Source organism: Psammomys obesus, unplaced genomic scaffold (assembly GCF_907164565.1).
Source record: "Psammomys obesus unplaced genomic scaffold, mPsaObe1.curated_primary_1811, whole genome shotgun sequence".
NCBI lineage: Eukaryota > Metazoa > Chordata > Mammalia > Rodentia > Muridae > Psammomys > Psammomys obesus.
In genome coordinates, this window is record NW_026585644.1 from 21,860,347 (window position 1) to 21,867,833 (window position 7,487).

Here is a 7,487-nt window from a genome sequence, read left to right on the forward strand (position 1 = left end):
GAAAGAAAGAAAGAAAGAAAGAAAGAAAGAAAGAAAGAAAGAAAGAAGGGAAGGAGGGAGGGAGGAAGGAAGGAAGGAAGGAAGGAAGGAAGGAAGGAAGGAAGGAAGGAAGGAAAAAAAAGAGAGCATCCCTTCCAGGAACATCAGCCAAACATGGCATAACAAGTTGAAACAGCACTCAGCACAATCCCCTCATATCAAGGTTATATGAGCCAATCCAGTAGGAGGAAAAAGAGTCAGAGACATTCCCATTTCCATGTTGGGATTCCTACAAAAACACCAAGCTACTTAAAATCAAGCTACTTAAAATCTCCTTTTAAAGAATTTAAAGTTTTCAAATGTGTACTCCTATAAACCCAAAACAAATTAATTACTTTCTTATCTCAATAGAGAAGAACCAGGGCACAGTCACAATCAAATAGAATCAAAACCAAACTCCAACAGTGTAAATAACTCAAGGCCCAATATCTGGTATCTGATTCCAATCTTCAGACTCTTCCAATGCACTTGGGTCATTTCTCTGGCTCCTCCCTCCACAGCATGCAAAACTTGCATGCTGTGCTCGGGCCAGCTCCAATTCCCACCTACTGCTGTTCTTGGAGGTTATTCCGTGGTACTGGCACCTCCATAATTCTGTGGTCTCTTGCCACAACTGGGCTGTACTTTCAACAATAGCCTCCTCTGAATTCTTTTCAGAGTCTCCAATCCTGCTGCACAGTGTCAAGCCTTAAATGCTTCCTTGACCCCTTCTTGCTTTCAAAACCAGTACCAACTGGGTGACTTTTTTTTTTTTAATTTATTCACACTACATCCATATCACAGCTCCCTCCCTCGTCTCATCCCAGTTCCACCCTCCGAACCTCTTTCCCATCTTCCTTTCTGAGGAGAAAGGGGGAGCTATTCTCCCCTTCCAACAGATCCCAGCCTATCAAGTCTCATCAGGACTGGCTGTATCCTCTTCCTCTGTGGCCTGGCAAAGTGACTCTTGTACTACCAGTATCTACTACTAGCACAAGGTACTTGGCAGTCACTAGAACACAACTTTTGTGTGCTGACTCTCAAGAAACACTTCCTAGAAGATTTCATCTCAATGATGCTGGTCTCTCAGTTCCAGCTAACTGGCATCAACTGAACAAGTTAAATAAGGATATGTGTCAGTTTAGTGATTCTCCTCTCTTGTTAATCACATCTGATTCTTCAGCCCCAGATAACCATAACCACAGATTCCTTTTTATTTTTTCCTCATACATTACATCTTTGCCTAAGTTTCACCTTCCTGCACTCCTCAGTCCCTTTCCCCACCTTCTCTCTCCTCCAGATTCACTCCTCATCTTTTTCTCTTTAGAAAATAGCAGGAGTCCCAGGGATATCAACTGAAGACAGCAGAGAAAGTTGCCATAAGCCTAGGATCCGTCATCTTGGACCCATGAAGAATGTAAAGAAACTGGGGTACATTTACACAATGGAATACTACTCAGCTATTAAAAGCAAAGAAATCATGAAATTTGCAGGCAAATGGATGGAACTAGAAAAGATCATCCTGAGTGAGGTATCCCAGACCAAGAAAGACACACATGGCATGTACTCACTTACAAGTGCACTCTAGCCCTATAGTATAGGATAAACATACAACGATGCCAGACCCTAAGGATATAAGTAACAAGGAGGATCCAAAGGAGGATACTTAAATCTTATTCAGAAAGGTAAATATAGTAGAGAAAGGTAATGGATGAAGAGAGGAAACAAGTTAGGAGAGGAAACACAGAGAGAAATGAGGGTGGGGATCAGACTGGGTGAGAACAGGGTTAGGAGGAAAAATGCTTGTAGAGAAAAGAGAAACTCTGGGTGAGGGCATCTCTTTGACAAGCTTGAGATCTAAATGAGGGCAGGGTCTATGGTAGCAGGGACCGTAGAGACAGAAGAGGACACCCTCTAACTAGACAAGTCTCCTAGTAGAGGTAGGGGACACCAACCCACCCACAAAATCTTTGACTCAAACTTCACCCTTCCTACAGGCTGTGCAGAGATATAGAACAGATATAACAGAGACTGAGGTAAGGTATAACCAATGCCAAGCCCAACCCAATACTCATCCTATTAGAGAGAACCATCTCCTGACACTATTAACAATACTGCGCTATGCTTGCAGACAGGAGTCAAGCAGAGGTGTCCTCTGAGAGGTTCCACCTAGCAGTACCTCTAAAGAGATGCTGAGACTCACAACCAAACATCAGGCAAGGCACAGGGAGTCCTGCGGAAAAGTAGAAGGAAGGAGAAAAAGACCTGGAGTTGATAGGAAATTGACGAGAACACCAACAGAGCCATGTAACTAGACCCAAGAGGGGCCTGCTGAGACGGAAGTACCAACCATGGACCTTGCATGGGCTGGACCTAGGCCCACTACAAAGATGTAGCTGATGGGCAGCTCCGGAATCATACGGGTCCCCTAAATAAGTGGAATGTGTGTTCTCTCTGACATGGACTTTCTTGCCGATTTTCAATTACTTCCCCCTGGAGAGACTGCTTTGCCAGGCTACAGTGAAAGAAGAAAAGCTCAGCTGTGATATGAGTTGATGAGCTAGGATGGATGGAAAAGGGGGGCTCCCCTTTGCTGAGGAATAGGGGAGGGGAATGGGCGAGAGGAAGGGAGAATGGGACTGGGAGGTGAAGAGGGGTGGAGTTAAGACCAGGATGTAAAGTGAATTAAATAAAAATAAACAAACAAACAAACAAACAAACAAACAAATAAATAAATAAGTATGGATAATGACCAGAGCTTAAAGACAAGCAAAAAAAAAAGTTACAATAAGACTATTTACAAACCCTCATTTTAAGGCTGGACGAGGCAACACAGTAAGAGGAAAAGGGTCTGAAAATGAGGTGAAAGAGTCAGAGACAGCCCTACTCCCACTGTTAGGACTCCCCCAAGAACACCAACCTAAAAAAACATAACATATATGCAGATAACCTAGTACAGACCTCATACAGGCTCCATAATTGTTGCTTCAGTCTCTTGTGAGCCTGTATGAACCCTGCTTAGTTGATTCTGTGGGACATGTGTTTTAGAACCAAGGATGCTTAACGCAAAATAGTACATGTCCCAGATAGAGTAATTAAGGGACTCTCAAACTTCCCTTTGGAACTTAGCAAGCTAGGCATCATCTGCATTGCTCTGAAAATCTTATCTTCTGAGCTTCTATAGAACACTTGACTATGCACTGACACTCAGTGGCTTTTTTTTTTTAGGTCAACATTCCAAAGTCCTTTCACAGTCCTCCCAAAACCATATGGCCCATCACAGCAATACCCCACAGTCCAAGTACTAGTTTCTGTTTTAGGATTATCATTGCTGTGATGAAACACTATGACCAAAACAACTTAGGGACAGAGTGTCTATTTTATTTTCACTTACTGTTCATCATTGAAGGAAATCAGAGGACCTCAAGGAGGACTTTGGAGACAGGAGCTGATGCAGAGGTCATGAAGGGGTGCTGCTTACTGATTTGGTCTTCCTGGCTTACTCAGCCTGTTTTCTTAAAGAACCCAAGTCCCCGCCCAGGGATGGCCTCATCCTCAATGGGCTGGGCTCTTTCCTATCAATCACTAATCAACAAAATGTTCTACAGGCTTGTCTACAAACCAATATTGTGGAGGAATTTTATCCTTTGAGGATCCCATCTCTCAGATGACTACAACTTCTGTCAAGTTGACATAAAACACCAGCACATTCAGTCAGAACTTCCTCTTTGGACAGAGCAGTTCAAAGTGACAAATTATAACATAAAATGATTGTTTTCGTGTGTGTATCCGTAGATGGGAATGGCAGAATTTTAGTTAGAAGAGAAAACACTGTAATACATCATATCAAGTTATTCTGGTTGTTATAGTCATTTTTGATCCAATGTATGTAAACAATAATTTGCATTTCCTTAAATATTTTCTGTTCATGTTCCTCATTTTCTTTCCATGGCTGTCCAGTCTATCTGAAATAAAGATTTTTATTGAAAAAACATATCAAAAGAGCATCCCAACTGGCTTCCCAATAACAATGGTCATCACTGAAAATGAAATCATACAATCAGTCTTATACAGAGTGAGCTAGTTGTATTTACAAACACACATACTCACACACACATATACATAGAGAGAGATTATGTGTGTATGTGTGTGTTTGTAACGATAATGAAAAATAATTGGCCATGAATTTGAAGAAGAGCAAGATGCTGTACATTGGAGGGTTCAGAGGAAAGAATGATATAATATGATCTCACAAAATATTTATAAAAAGAGACACGTGTTAGTGTTAAAATGTTTCTTGCACCATATTTCTTTCACCTGGAGGGGGTTACTCTTGCTAACACTCTATGAAAGTTTTTTTTTTGCCAATCACAAAGAAAATTCTTTTTCTCCTTAAAAAAGTACACAGCAGAATTTTAGTCAGCTAAGACAAGTGGAATTGCTAGGAATGATTTCATTCTTCCCATGTCTGCCTGTGTACATCCCTCTCTGCTTTCTCAACAGAGCATTGACCTTGAAAATGAGAGTTCTGTGGTGGTGATCACTAATGGTGTGTGCTGTGGTTTCACTTTATCCTCCAACCGTAGAAGTTCACGAGTTGAGAGCCTGGTCCTCAGATTCACCCTTTAATGACACCCAGAGGAGTAATTGAGGAGAAGATGAGGTCTTGAACCTGGAGCTCTCAGGGTGGCATTAGCTTTTGGAGAAGAGACCATGGAGCCTGATCTGGGATGCTTCCTCTCTCTTACCATGTGATGGCCCCATTCCTATCATCATGCAGCTGGATGGGCTTTGCTAGATCATGGCACAGTTCTCAAACTTGTTAATCAAGTTTGTATAGTAGTCTACCATTTCTTTAAGGACAAATACGATGCTAGTATTTGTTATGGGAACAAGAAACAGATTAGGCCAGACAGTTTGCCTAAGAGACTAGGCTAGTGTGATTCCAAAGATAACTTAAGAATCCTATACTATTTATATATTGTTTTGCAGTTCAGTTTTCCCTCATGTCCCATCAAGAGGCAGTCTGCCCTCCCAAAGGGTTTTTTTTATGATTCTGTGCTACTTAGAATGTATCAGGAGGGATGCTGTCTGGTTTCTAGCCCTACATTTTAAGAAACCTTATTACCTCCATTGACAACTACCCTGCCGGAGGCTGTGTTGTCATAGCAGTCACAGTGCCTTGTTACAGACCCTGAGTGGAAAGAGGATTCCAGTTGATCAGTTTATCACAGTTGAAGTTCCATATCATCATGGCATAGTTTAGCCATCTAGTAAATGTTCAAATAGTAGTCATTATCTTTAGTGTTCCTTCTGTTCCTTCTGTATGAACAATACCCCCTCCCAAACCTTGGAATATACACAGACACACAGGACAGAAAACCTAAGTATCTTAGTTTTCACATACCGAGATCAAAGTTGTATTTGTGTGTGTTTTAGAATACTCTAACAGGTGTTTGTGACTTTCAGTGCAATACTCAAAGAAATGTCACATACCCTGTCTACAAATTTGTTAGTAAATCTCTGTATTCACTAACTGTATTGATTATGGAAGGCAAATATGAGCACGTGAGCAGAGTGTGTTGTTCAAAACTTTCCTACACAAGGCATAACAGTTGATAAAAGATTTTCTAAATTCATTATAATATCAATTGATAGGTTTTTTTTACACATGAGATTCCTTTACTTTCTGTTTTGCTAGCTCTCAGAAGCAAGTTTTTCAATTGTTTTAATGATTGTTGATAATTATAGGTAGGCTCTCTTTCTGCTTTTCTTACAATAAGGCTTTGATAATCTTTCTTTTGTTTTGCCCAGGTGTTTCCAGGCTAGTTGCTTGGTCAGCAAGGCAGTGGATTTGCCACCAAATCCTCCCACCGCAGTGGTAGTCCTAGTTTCCCATTCAGGATCTGAGTGAATTTTCCCATCCATCCCAACAGTCTTTCTATACTTCCCATGAAGGTTTGATTATTGAGATCAGCTGGTCTTTCTTCTGTATGCAAACTCCTACTGGGAGACAATTTGACTGATGAGAAGAATAAAAAGAAGGAGGATCCAAAAAGCTATCTGTAGATTGGCTTTATGACTTACCACTTGGCCCTGCTTTGAGTTCAGCTGGCTTGAGGAAGAATTCAGTCAACCATGGCCAAGAGGCGTCATGGGATCCCTGCTGTCCTTTTATTGCCAAGGCTTCTTCCATTGCTGACATCATGGGATGCCATTGTAGAGGCACTGATAACCTACTTCCTGCCTCCCTAGAGGATAGGGTCTGAGTTTATTTTGAATACAGTTTGAAAGAATCTTAGCCAAGAACACTGATTTATTTTCCCCCTGCAGGACTTTGTTCCATTCTTCTTAGTAAGGCATTCTCTGAAAGACAATTTTGCACTACCAAGCCCCTCTTATTTAAATGCCACATAGGAATATGGGAGCAAATCTTAGAGGTCATGGCATTTTGATTCAATATTTTAGAAGAGAAAATAATAGTTCTCCCAAAAGAAAATAATTTAAGACCAGTTCTGAGCATTTGCCAACCTTTTTTTCCCAACAACTCTGATAAAGTGGATCCATCATAGTTGATAGGGTTAAACACAGTATTATAAGCTTGAGAGGGCAGAAGCAGGTGTTGTGTAGCTCTGTTTTTCTTACAGTTAGAAAATAAGCACACTGGCGGACTTAGAAAGATTACAAATTCCTTCCTTCCAGTTTTGGAGTCTCCCAGAGGATAAAGGCAGCCTAAATCATAGCAGCAATGACAGGGAGGTTTCTGGGCATTCCCTCTCTATCTGAGGTGCTTTTGGTAATCTAAAGGCTGCTTGAGGGAGACAGAGTCACTTTTCTTGAGGGATGTGGCCTCTAAAAGGCTATATCTATTTCAAGTACATGGTCTTATGCCCGGACACACAGCAGCAACATAAGCGTATTCAGTTTTTCTGATTGTTTTAATTCACTTGAAGCTGAGAAGAAAAGTTAGGGAAGGGATAGGGGAGAAATGGTGGAGGTGAAGAGGATTGGATTTGATCAAAGCACATTATATGCATGCAGAAAACTACCAATAATAAAATTTGAATAAAGGATCACTATGAAGTTTATTTTTCTTTTAAAAATATAAATTAAAATTTATGCTTAAAATACATTTTATAATAGGATCATAGCATTGTCTCAGTTACAGTTACCATTGCTGTGATGAAACTCTATGACCAAAAGCAACTGGGGAAGGAAAGGGCTTATTTGGCTTGCACATCCATATCCCTGCTCATCATCAAAGGAAGTCAGGACAGAATCTCAAACAGGGCAGGAACCTGGAGGCAGGAGCTGATCAGAGGCCATGGAGGGGTGCTGCTTGCTTGCTTGCTCCTCACGGTCAGTTCAGCCTGCCTTCCTTCCTTCCTTCCTTCCTTCCTTCCTTCCTTCCTTCCTTCCTTTCTTTCTTTCTTTCTTTCTTTCTTTCTTTCTTTCTTTCTTTCTTTCTT